Raw genomic sequence first — 11,790 nt, forward strand, 5'->3', positions numbered from 1 at the left:
TTCTGCTCTTAAGGGACACAGGCTTAAAAGATATACTTAGCTCAGTTAATAGAGAGACAAAGAAAATTTCATATTTGCACATTTGACCATAAAATTACCCACTACATACAGATGAAAGAACTAGAACATTCTTGGTACACACGATTGGAAATGAACAGAGCATGTTTCCAGCCCCAGGCTGTGTGGCTCCGGGAATGATCACTCCTGCCACGGAACCAGGGAATCTCTCTAAGTTCCAGGTTGTCAAAGACTTTTTAATGTGTTAAGCACAATTTCAAATCTTAAAAAGATATAGGAGTGTGTTTTTCTAGAGAGTAAACCTCACAATGCCAAGTATTAAATAAACTGTTCTCTCAACTGACAACATCATTTCATTATTGAGCCTCAATAGACCAATGTGGATGCGAAAGTTTTCACTCAGCTCAGTAAGGTATGTACTTAACAGCTGACACCTGTGACCACCATACCTGCGTGCTGGATGCTTTACATGCACACTGTCTAGTTCCATGCGTTTCAAACTTGCAGTGTCCCCTGGGAGCTCCCTGGGAATTCGAACTCTCTAGACACGCCCTGACCTACTGAATTGGAATCTGCATTCTTACAAGATTCCCTGGTGAATTGTATGCACTTTAAAGTATGAAAAACATTGCTCTAGTTGACTCTAAGCATTAGATCAAGCAATTGTAGGATCACTTGTAACCATCATTTTTAATGCAAAAAATAATGTACCCAAGCTCAAAATGGTATATTTTTAAATGTATTTTGCATTTGTCAGAACACTTTCCATTGAAAGTGGCAACTCAAATCTGCTTAAATTAAAAAGAGAAAGGTTTTTGAAATTTCAGCTAACCAAGGGAAGAATAAACACAGCCATGCTTCAAAGATTAATGGAACCCAGAGATAAAATGCCACCAGACACCCCCCATAATTACTATTGCATTGATGTGTCTGCTTCATCCTGACAAAGTACATAAAGCAAAGAACATAGTTACCAACAGATTTCAATCCCCAACCCACCTGTAGGAGTTGCACTACAAGAGGGTATAAGTCCTTTTCTCTAGCTCCAGCCCCCCAAAAAAACTAGGAAAATTCTCTAATTGGCTCAGTGTAAGTCAACTGTCCATCTTGGTATCATCAACTGTGCTAAGGAGTCAATATGACATTGGGAGGTTGGAGGTGGGGGAAACCTCCACAAAAAGATGGAAGCTCTTATTCAAAGTCCATAGTTGATGTGGAGCAAAGAGCACCTCTTAGATGAAAGGGGGGAGTAGTGCTATTAGAGAAGGAAGAAGTGGTGGTGGGAAGGCAACCCAACAGTGTCTACTGAATGTTCCACACTCATGCCATGTTCCTTCCTGTGTCCCTCACTCTTTCTCTGTTGACTATACAATTGCAGGTGCATGGGCATTATACATGTTCAGGTGAAGGCCAAGGATGTGCACATAAAAACAACACACTAAAACAAAAATAAATAATGACTCTTCTCAAAGTTTATAAGGCAAAATCACATCACAGTATTCCTGATGAGAAGGTGCAATGGGCTGGAAAGCCACATACTTCCTTAATACTAAAAAAAAACCCAATGAGCATCAGTTGTCTGTGTTCCTTTAACCAATGTGATTAACAAACAAATGTTTTCTTTCTGCCTTTACTGACATTTCTTCCTCAGGTGAAAAATTTAATTATTAAACTTTAGCTTCACAAGGTCCTTCTCTAATCCACCCTAGCCTGACAGGACTTCTTGCTATTCCTCAAATATACCAATGCCTCCAGGAACTGCACTTGCTATTCTCAATAATGGAATGATATTATTTTAGAACTTCCATGGCTCACTCCCTCTTTCCATTCAAGCTTGGGCTTGAAAGTCACCTCCTTGGAGAGATCATTCCTGATCACCTTATCTAAAGCAACTGCCCCCACAACACACACACACACACACACACACACACACACACACACACACACACCATACTCTACTTCCTTTGACCTTTTTCATAGCACTTATCACCACCTGACTTAACACAAGTATATTTATTCATTTACTTATCGGTATCTTGTCCGCTTCTCCACTAGAGTATAAGCACCACAAAGGCAGGGATTCTACTGTCTTTTCCCCTCTGTATTCCCCACACCTAGAAGAGTCCCTATCATTTAATCGTTGCCTAGTAAGTTTTTGTTTAGTGAGGGAAAAATAAAGATAGAATGTGTGAAACTGTAATATGGCAAGGGCGGTCAGCATGGTTGTCAAACTTTCCAAGGATGGCTGAGGGAGATGTGGTGTACAATAAGATGGAAAGCAGATGTTAAAACCAAAAAGGAAATGAGACTCTGGGAGGTTAGCAAACAATGGTGATAATCCTCAGGAGAAGAGAAAACGGTCACGTAGTCCCCAAAAGGAGGCCTAGAGCTGGTAAACTGGGGGCCTTATGTTGGGTCTGCAGCGTCTCTGCTATCACACCAGGCTTTTCTTGTCAAACTTTGAGTGCAAATAACAAAGGTGTTTCACTGATCACCATCTTCAGCCACGCCAACACAAGATGTAAGGAGGAAATTTTACTCGTGCTCAGAAGTATACTGTTCCTGTAATAAAAGAAAGTCCCTGCTCACATCTTCCCTAAACTAAATTTAAACTCCTAAACCTCTGACCGTGAAAAGCATGGAGCATAGCTGAAAAACACAGTTTAAATTCTGCTGCTTCATTCCCCTTTGTTTGTGACTTCAGGAAAGTCTGTTAACCTCCCTGCCCATATCTTCATTTCCTCTTCATGTCCTACTTCGTGGCCCATTCGTGTTGTTATGTATTTGTCACCAACACTACTGAGAGATTGAATATGCACACAGAAAATAGCCAGACCACCTACAGAAAGAGAACTCTGACCCACAACGTCTGCAGCAACCAGTCCAAGAAACAAAACCACAACCTCTGTAGCAATCCATCCACAATAGCCAGGACTTGATCAACAACAGAGCTTCCCTAATTTTCCCCCCATTCCCAATTCAGGTTCAGCTAGAATTGACCAATTATGCTTCCCTAACTCATAAATCTGGCTGCCCATTATCTAGACAGCCCACCTCCAAATTCTCCATAGCAATAGCCTCCAATCATGGCATAACTTAAAATTTCTTCTTTGTTCACTATAAAGCTTTCCCACTCCTCTTTCTGCCTTTGAGTCCTTCCAAACACAAGTGATGGTGGCTGACTTTTTGCCATAGCAAGCTCTGGATCAATTTCCTTTGCTTGTTCTCATTTGGGTGGTCTTCATTTATGTGTGAAGGAAGTTAAATTTCAGTACCTAGCAGAACGCCAGCACATAGTAGGTGCTCAATAAATGTTTAATGGCATTTAGCTGAATTGAATTTACAACTGAGTGATCATCATGACTGCCTTATAGTGTTGCTATAAGGATTAAATTATATCATTCTACTAAAAATATTGTGAAAACTATAATGTGCTATGGAACCATAAAGTATTATTAAGTTAAAAACAATGTGTAATCAGAACCACATAAGAAAGTAGTAGTATAATGCTATTTATTCTGTGCATTCTTTTTTTTTAAATATATTTCATTGATTTTTTACAGAGAGGAAGAGAGAGGGATAGAGAGTTAGAAACATCAATGAGAGAGAAACATCGATCAGCTGCCTCTTGCACACGCCCAACTGGGGATGTGCCCACAACCAAGGTACATGCCCTTGACCGGAATTGAACCTGGGACCCTTGAGTCCACAGGCCGACGCTCTATCCACTGAACCAAACCGGTTTCGGCTACTCTGTGGATTCTTAATGTTGAGAGCCTCTTGGGCTTATTTGAAGCTTTTTGGTTATGGGAATTCAATAGTCAAACAGGATGAAATTCTTTCAAGATTCTTTCAAATTAGAGTCTTAACAAATCAAGGTCTTAGTGGGAGAAATTCTGGAATTTCTAAACCTTCTCTCCCTGCTTTGATCAGACTAGCTATATCTTCTCAAATCTGTTCCTCTAGCTAAAATCACATACCTTCGGCTCAGCAGGTGGGTGTTGACCTATGAACCAGGAGGTCATGATTCAATTCCCCAATCATGGCACATGCCTGTGTTACAGGCTTGATCCCCAGGAGCATTGATGTTTCTATATCTCTCTCCCTTCCTCTATGAAATCAACAAAAAATATTTTTTAAAATATCACATACCTTCTTCTTATCTGTTGGAATTAAATCTAGTCTCTAGACTCCTGCTTTCCAAGGACTGGAACTTTCTTGTGGATTGCATTCTCAAGCAAAGCAAAGGCTAGAGACTAACTTGCAGGCTACCCAGAGAGAACCTTCCTTGGCAATATTTTCTGGGTGAATGACTTCATCACAGACCAGGGTCTGTTCCTAAGTTTTGCAGGTCAGGAAACTCAAGTCTCTCAGGAGATGACCAATAATCTACAGATTGCTTGTAACAAACATACAAGAAAGTAATGTGTAAACTAGAATAGCTGCCACTCATTTATTGAACCAGACACTGAGCTAAGTAAGAGCTTTGTGGACATGAACTCCTTTAGTCTTTACAGTAATCAGAGGGAGTAAATGCAATATAGTCCATCTACACATAATACTATTCAGGTCCACAGAGATTATGTAACTGCCCAAGGCTAAACATCTGGTGACTTTTGAATACTCAGCTGACTCTAAAATCCTTGCTTTCAAGCATCATTCTATATGTCTTCATTTTCAATAAGAATATATAATTATTAGTCAACTGTGTCTTGAGATAGCATGAAAAGTGAATCTGACCCCTGTGGAAAAGTTACACAGAAAGCCAAATTGTAATTTAGAGATGACTTGACAAGCTTGGAAACTGAACAAGGAGAATAAATTGGGTGATATAAATGTTTAAATAACTGTGAGCTACTTGAGGGCAAGAAATGGATTTTTATCTACCATCATATTCTGCCATATTATAGGTGCTCAATAAGTGCTGGCTAAGTAAATGATGTCATTCACTACAATGCTTGAATGTATCCATTTCTCCATAGTAATATAGGAATATGTGCTGAGTGGTAGGTACTGATGATTTACCTATCAGTTGTTTCCCATCAAATAACTAATATTACACATACAAATTGGGATGATTTAAAGAGGATTTAATAAAAGGATTATTTACAAAAGTGTGGGTATGGTGTAGGGGGAATGCATGATACTGGGATTGTTACAACTCTATAAGCATAAAGAGGTTGGGGAGGAATAGCCACTTAGATCACGAAGAAAGGATTCCATAGAGGGCTATTTTAGAGGATCTGTGACCTTTGGTCAAGGGCACACCACCTCTGGATAATCCTTCAAGGAGGGAGCTGAGGAAATATGCCCTGATCTCCTTCTCTTAATTCCCTTCTGTCTCCTGCCTGGGCTCCACTGGCCAAACCCAATTGGAAGCCAAAGGCCTAGGAACTTGATGATAAAAACCATATCCGACACCTTACAGGGCAGAAGAGATGGAAAAGATTGGAGAGTGGACCAATGGGGATAAAATTGCTGCACAATTGCTTAAGCAACATCTATTTCCCATGCACTTTTCTTTTTCAATAGCTCTTCATGACACAGTTTTGGCCAGTGACATATAAGCAGAAGTGTGCTTGGAAGTGGAAGTTTTGGAAAATTTCTTACTTCCAAATATAAATGTCATTCCTTCCTTCTTTTTCCTTCTGCCTTCTTCTTCCTACCTGAATGTAGACAAGAGGACAGAGAAAGAACAGCCATCCTGTTACCACGAAGCAGCCATGAAGATGACAGTCAAGGATGGCAGAGCGAAAACACAGGAGGAGGCAGGGTCTCTGGTGGTAGCAGCCTCAGGTGATCCCAACAACTGAAGACACTGAGTGGAGTTCAGGCTAGTGTAAAGAGCTCCACAAAAGGTTTGACCAACTGCTCTGAAAGAAGACTAATCAAAGTGATTCTACCATACCACATGCAGAAAGATTGGTCCACTCTTCAATCTTTTCCATCTCTTCTGACCTTGAAGTGTGTCTGAGCAGAACTCATGTGGTGGAATAATAAGAACTACCATTTATCAAATGGCCATTTTGTGTCAGATGCTGGGTCAAACACTGTGCATTGACTCATTTAATGCTCACCAAATGCACTGCTATTATTCCCATTTCATAGATGTGGAAACTAAGGCATAGAGAAGTTAATCAACTTGTGCACAGCCACACAGCTGATAGGCAGCAGTGCTGAATGTAGAATTCAGGCAGTCTGAGTTCAAAGAACACATTCTTAACCACTCTAGTACACTATCTTGCAAGAATACAGGTTCTAAAATAAGATCACCATGTTTAGCATACTGGCTGCTACTCTTGCTAACTGGGTAGCCTTGGCCAGTTTTCTGATTTATAAAATGAAGTTAAAAATAAAGCCAGGAATAAAAGAATGAAATATGCCAACATGCCTGACACATAATAAATGTTCAACAAATGTTAGTTGTTATTTTGGCAGCAGATATTCTTTTATCCATTCCTAGATGACTTGATGGTAGGCAGTGATGGGAAGTCAATTCTTGGAACGTTGAGTATTTGATTAATGAAATCAGAACATAACAGATGAGAACAGAGCCATGAAATTCACTCTAAAGAGACAATGACGTCCTATCAGGTTTGGCTCAGTGGACAGAGTCTCGGCCAGTGTACTGAAGGGTCCTGGGTTCAATTCCGGTCAAGGGCACATGCCCAGGTTGTGGGTTTGGTTCCCAGTAGGGGGCGTGCAGGAGGTAGCTGAATGGTGATTCTCTCTCATCATTGATGTTTCTATCTCTCCCTCTCTGAAATCAATAAAAAATATATATTTTTTAAAAAGAGACAATGACACCCAGGCGCCCAAAACCTGATCAAAGCTTAACCAATAGGATGTGAAAGAGTATGAGAATGGGAGAGTAAAGCTCAGCATGGAAATCCATAAAAATGTTTAGAGAGGCCACAATGGGGTGTATGCATCCAACACTGTTAGGGGAGAGAGTGACCCAACCTGGCTATGCTCCTATCTGGTTACTTGGAGGGTATATCAAGTTGAGGTTAAACATGAATCTGACTCCCATGGATTAATCTGATGGAGCATTTACTTTTCTCACATTAAGTCTGAAAGTCTGGCAATAGATCACCTGAGGCTGCTACCACCAGAGACCCTGCCTCCTCCTGTGTTTTCGCTCTGCCATCCTTGACTGTCATCTTCATGGCTGCTTCGTGGTAACAGGATGGCTGTTTTTTCTCTGTCCTCTTGTCTACATTCAGGTAGGAAGAAGAAGGCAGAAGGCAAAAGAAGGAAGGAATGACATTTATATTTGGAAATGAGAAGTTTTCCAAAACCCACTTCCAAGAAGACTTCTGCTTATATGTCAGCAATTTTATACCCATTGGTCCACTCTCCAATCCCTCTCACAATCTGGGACAGCTGGCTCTTAATGAAGATAGCATCTCCTTAGAGCCACAGTGGAATGAAGAAAGCACTGGTTATGTGACCCAGGTGAATTATTTATCATCACTGACCCTCACTTTTTACATCTCTAAAATGGGAATTGAAATCTATACCTACTTCACAGTATTTTATAAGTATCAAGTGAAATCAATTGGAAAAAGTACTCATAAGCTATAAAGCACTGTATAAATCTAAGTAATTAGATTTTTTACTTGACTACCCTAAGATAATGGGGCAGTGGCCAGAAGCAGTGTCTTTTCTGCATGTGGGATGGTAGAATCACTTTGATTAGTCTTCTTTCAGAGCAGTTGGTCAGACCTTTTGTGGAGCTCTTTACACTAGTCTGAACTCCACTCAGTGTCTTCAGTTGTTGGGCTCAATACATGGATTTTTCACTCTGACCTTAGAATGTCCCTTTCACAGTCAAAGCTGAAAAGCCACAGGTTCCCAATGCAGAGACTTCAAAGTCTAAGTAATTTAGTCACTCAGTTTATTGAACGCTTTCTATAGGTCAAGCCCTTACTTGTCACTGGAGATACAACAGTAAATCAGAAAGTGCTCTCTTTACCGACTCACAGCTTAGCCATGGAGATAGACATAAAGCAAATCATTACAATACAATGTGCCCAGAAGGGAAATCCTGCCTAGGGAAGTCAAGAACTTGAGAGCAAGTAACATATGAGCTGTCTTGAAGAAGAAGGCATAGGAGGCAAAGGAGAAGGAGCAGGCAGTTTTTTAACCCTACCTAACTGAGATGGCACAAGTATAGTCAGTTGCATGAAGTTAAGGCCCTATTGCAACCCCATGCCTCATTAGTCTGGTCTTTTAGAAGTGGACAAGGGCACAGAGATAAAGATGAGGAGCTCAGGCTGGCAGAGACAGACAAACCTCCTACCCAACTGACTCAAGCCCATCCAGGGAGCAAAGGCCAGTTTCCCTCCCCATCATTAAAAGGTTGAGAGAGATTTGTGTTTGATATTTCCTTTAGGTAGTTAGTGTCTTCTTGGATGATTCAAAAAAATGTTCAGTCTTTCAGATTTTTCTCCCCCATCCCACACTCCAAGCTGACATATGGATGTTGGCGGGGCAGGGGGCGGGGGGGGGGGGCGGGCATCAGGTTTATATGATCTAGTCAAGATATTTTTCCCAATTTTTTTGAAATTTTTAAAAAATAACCTCTGATGACTTTAATATATATTAAATAAATCAGTATGTACATTGCAAGAAGTTATATCTGTAACAAAAAAATTGAACTCTTTAAAGTTCTTTAAACCTCTTGCACCACGGTCAGGTGTTTGTTATTAAATTTTAAAGATGATGTTCCAGGGTAAAATGTCTCTGCTGAAACAAATGTCTTTCCTCAGATATTCTTGTTCTTTTCAATTATGGGGAGAGTTTACCCAGGAGGGACCTTTATCTGAAAAGTAATAAGGGAAACTAAAGATGCAGGCATCCAACCACTTTTAGTGACTCTCTTAGATCTGGGGTCAGGACTTGGCCCCAGGATACAAAGGTGAGCTAGACATAGACCCTGCACCTAAGGATCACAGCCTGAAATCCTGAACAATCTAGGATTGCTGACCCATCTCTACACCTAAAAACTGTCCTGGATGCTCCATCCCAAAATCCATAGCTAGGCTTCCCAGTCACTAACTCTAGGCAACAATAAAAAGTAGCAAATCTGAGATCAGAGAAGACTCAGAGATCTGCTCACTCCATCTTACACTGAATCTTCCTGTTTCACCAGCACACCTCAGACTTTTCCCCAAAGACTAACCATTTGGCAGGTGCCCTCTATGCCACTTTCCAGCAGACCCCTTGACTCTCCTTGAGCCTCAGATACCTGGCCCTCCTGGTCCATCACCCAGCGCCATCTGGCTTTGTATAATCAATGCTCTTCCACATGACACTGTGTTCATTCCCACAGTGTTATCCTTTCTTTGGAATCATCCTGCCTTTTAAAACTCAGCTTCCCGTCTCTGCTGTGTCCACCCAACACAAAATGAAGTAGATATCTGCAAATTCTCGATTAACTTGGTCTTTGTGGCTAACAAAACCAGATCATTTGATCCAGGAAACCAGCTCTGCAGCATCAGCTGTCCATTTGACCTTATGACTGAAATTTATTAAATAACCATCAAATCTTCACCGCCTAATGGGACTGATTATATGAGTGAGCAATTTCACTTGAGGCTAAGAAGGATTTTAATAGATAGCATTTACATTTTTTATGTTCAGCAGTTTGAGGACAGTTATTCACATTTAAAAATTATTATTTGACTGGTACATGTAAATTCTCAATATATACTTGCAGGGGGAAAGTGAATGCATGAATAATTGAAGGTAAGTTTGTATCTCTAAATTCAAATGCTCAAAATTATAGTAAAAGTGGGCACTTAGCTCATAAAAACTTGAAACAGGAGAGTGACATTGTCAAATCGGCGTTTAAAAATCTGTCAATTTTATTGAACCTTTACTGCCTTCCTAGAAGCAATATATAATAACATATAAATCTATAATTTATTGAATAGGCCAAGGAATTAACCATTCAAATTCAGCCCACCAGAAACTCCTATTTTTCTAAACTTAACATCAGAAACAAGAAAATATTATTCAGTTATATGAATATTATTCAGCCATAAGAAGAGGCATCCTGTCATTTGTCACGACATGCATGGAACTTGAGGACCTTATTCTAATTGAAATAATAACACAGAGAAAGACAAATAGTGTATGACTTCACTTACGTGAGGAATCTAAAAATAGCCAAACTCACAGAAACATATCAGAATGGTGATTACCAGTGGCCAGGGAGTAGGGAGACAAGGGAAGTACAAACTTTCAATTATAAGATGAATAAGTTCTTGGGATCTAGTGTATAGCGTGGTGGTTATAGTTAAAATATTGTATTATATACTTGAAAGTTGCTAAGAGAGTAGGCCTTAAATTTCTCCCCACCAAAAAACAAAGCCAAAACAGAATGATGATTCTGTGACGTGATGCAGGTGCTAACTAACATTATGGTGGTAATCATTTTGCAGTATATAATTATTTCAAATCAACATGTTGTGTACCTTGCCAGCTGGAGTGGCTCAGTTGGTTGAGCATCGTCCTTTGTACCAAAAGGTTGCCAGTTCGATTCTTGGTCAGGGCACATACTTGGGTTGCTGGTTTGATCCCAAGTCGGGGCACATATGGAAGGCAATCAATTGATGTTTATCTATATGTCTATCTCTCCCAGCCCCCCTTCCTCTCTCTAAGCATGTCCTTGGGCAAAGATTTAAAAAACACACACTGTTGCACTTAAAGTTACACAAGTTTATGTCGATTATATCTCAATAAAGCTGAGGGGGAAAAAGAGCCATTGGTCCAGTGCATGGGGTGGGGAACGTCTGGCCCACGGGCCTTATAAGGTCTGAAAAATCATTTGTCTGGCCCTGCCAAGGCATTAGGGGAGAGTTAATTAAATGTTTGACCAAATATAGCAAGCTAATTTTTAAGCTGATAATTTTATATGGCCGCAAGTGATACTATAAATATCCAAATGGCCCTTGGCAGGAAAAAGGTTCCCTACCCCTGGTAATGGATTCCTAGAATTTCCTGAAAGAAACTGGCAAACCAGGTGAGCAAGGCAAGATTCAAGCTGCAAAGGACCCGAGTCCCTTGTACTAACTTCTCAAGGAAGAGGTCACCACATGCTGAACCTCTAAATAACTGTCATCAAAATCTTGAAAATCCTCCTCCTGCAAAAAGGTAAGCAAGCCAGCAATTCTGATCCTTTAAAAAAATGTTTGATCTTCTTAATGAAGATAGAGTTGAATGTCTGAATCAAAGCTGAAAAACCTATTTTATATTTGGGTATGTTTCTGTTCATAAATGAACTTGCTTAATTGTGCTGAATATGTTTTACAATGCCTTTTACTAAATTAAGTATGTCCAAACAATCAAAAGTGCCATTCCTTTGCTATAAAATCCTATAAATTTATACCAAAGTTTATGTAAATTTTTTATCTTTTCAATTTATTAATAATCATACAAAACAATACATGACTGTCTCATTCTTATACATTAGTCAAACAGTACAGATAAAGTGAGTCCCCATTCCCCACCTCCACCACCCAGTTTAGTTTGAATCATTTGAGTTTTTTCCTATTCAATCTCATATTATCTACTTGTAGAAATTTTTTTTTTTTTGTAACATAAATGTAGGCATTTTCCTGCAACTGGCCTTTGTCACCTATGTCATGATATTTTTATGAAGTCATTATATATAGATATCTCACTATTTCTGATTTCTGCATAGTCAAATATTCTTCAATCCCAGTGCATCTTCTGAATTTATATTCTTTTTTAAAACCTACC

This window comes from Eptesicus fuscus, chromosome 2, assembly GCF_027574615.1.
Source record: "Eptesicus fuscus isolate TK198812 chromosome 2, DD_ASM_mEF_20220401, whole genome shotgun sequence".
NCBI classification, from domain to species: Eukaryota; Metazoa; Chordata; class Mammalia; order Chiroptera; family Vespertilionidae; genus Eptesicus; species Eptesicus fuscus.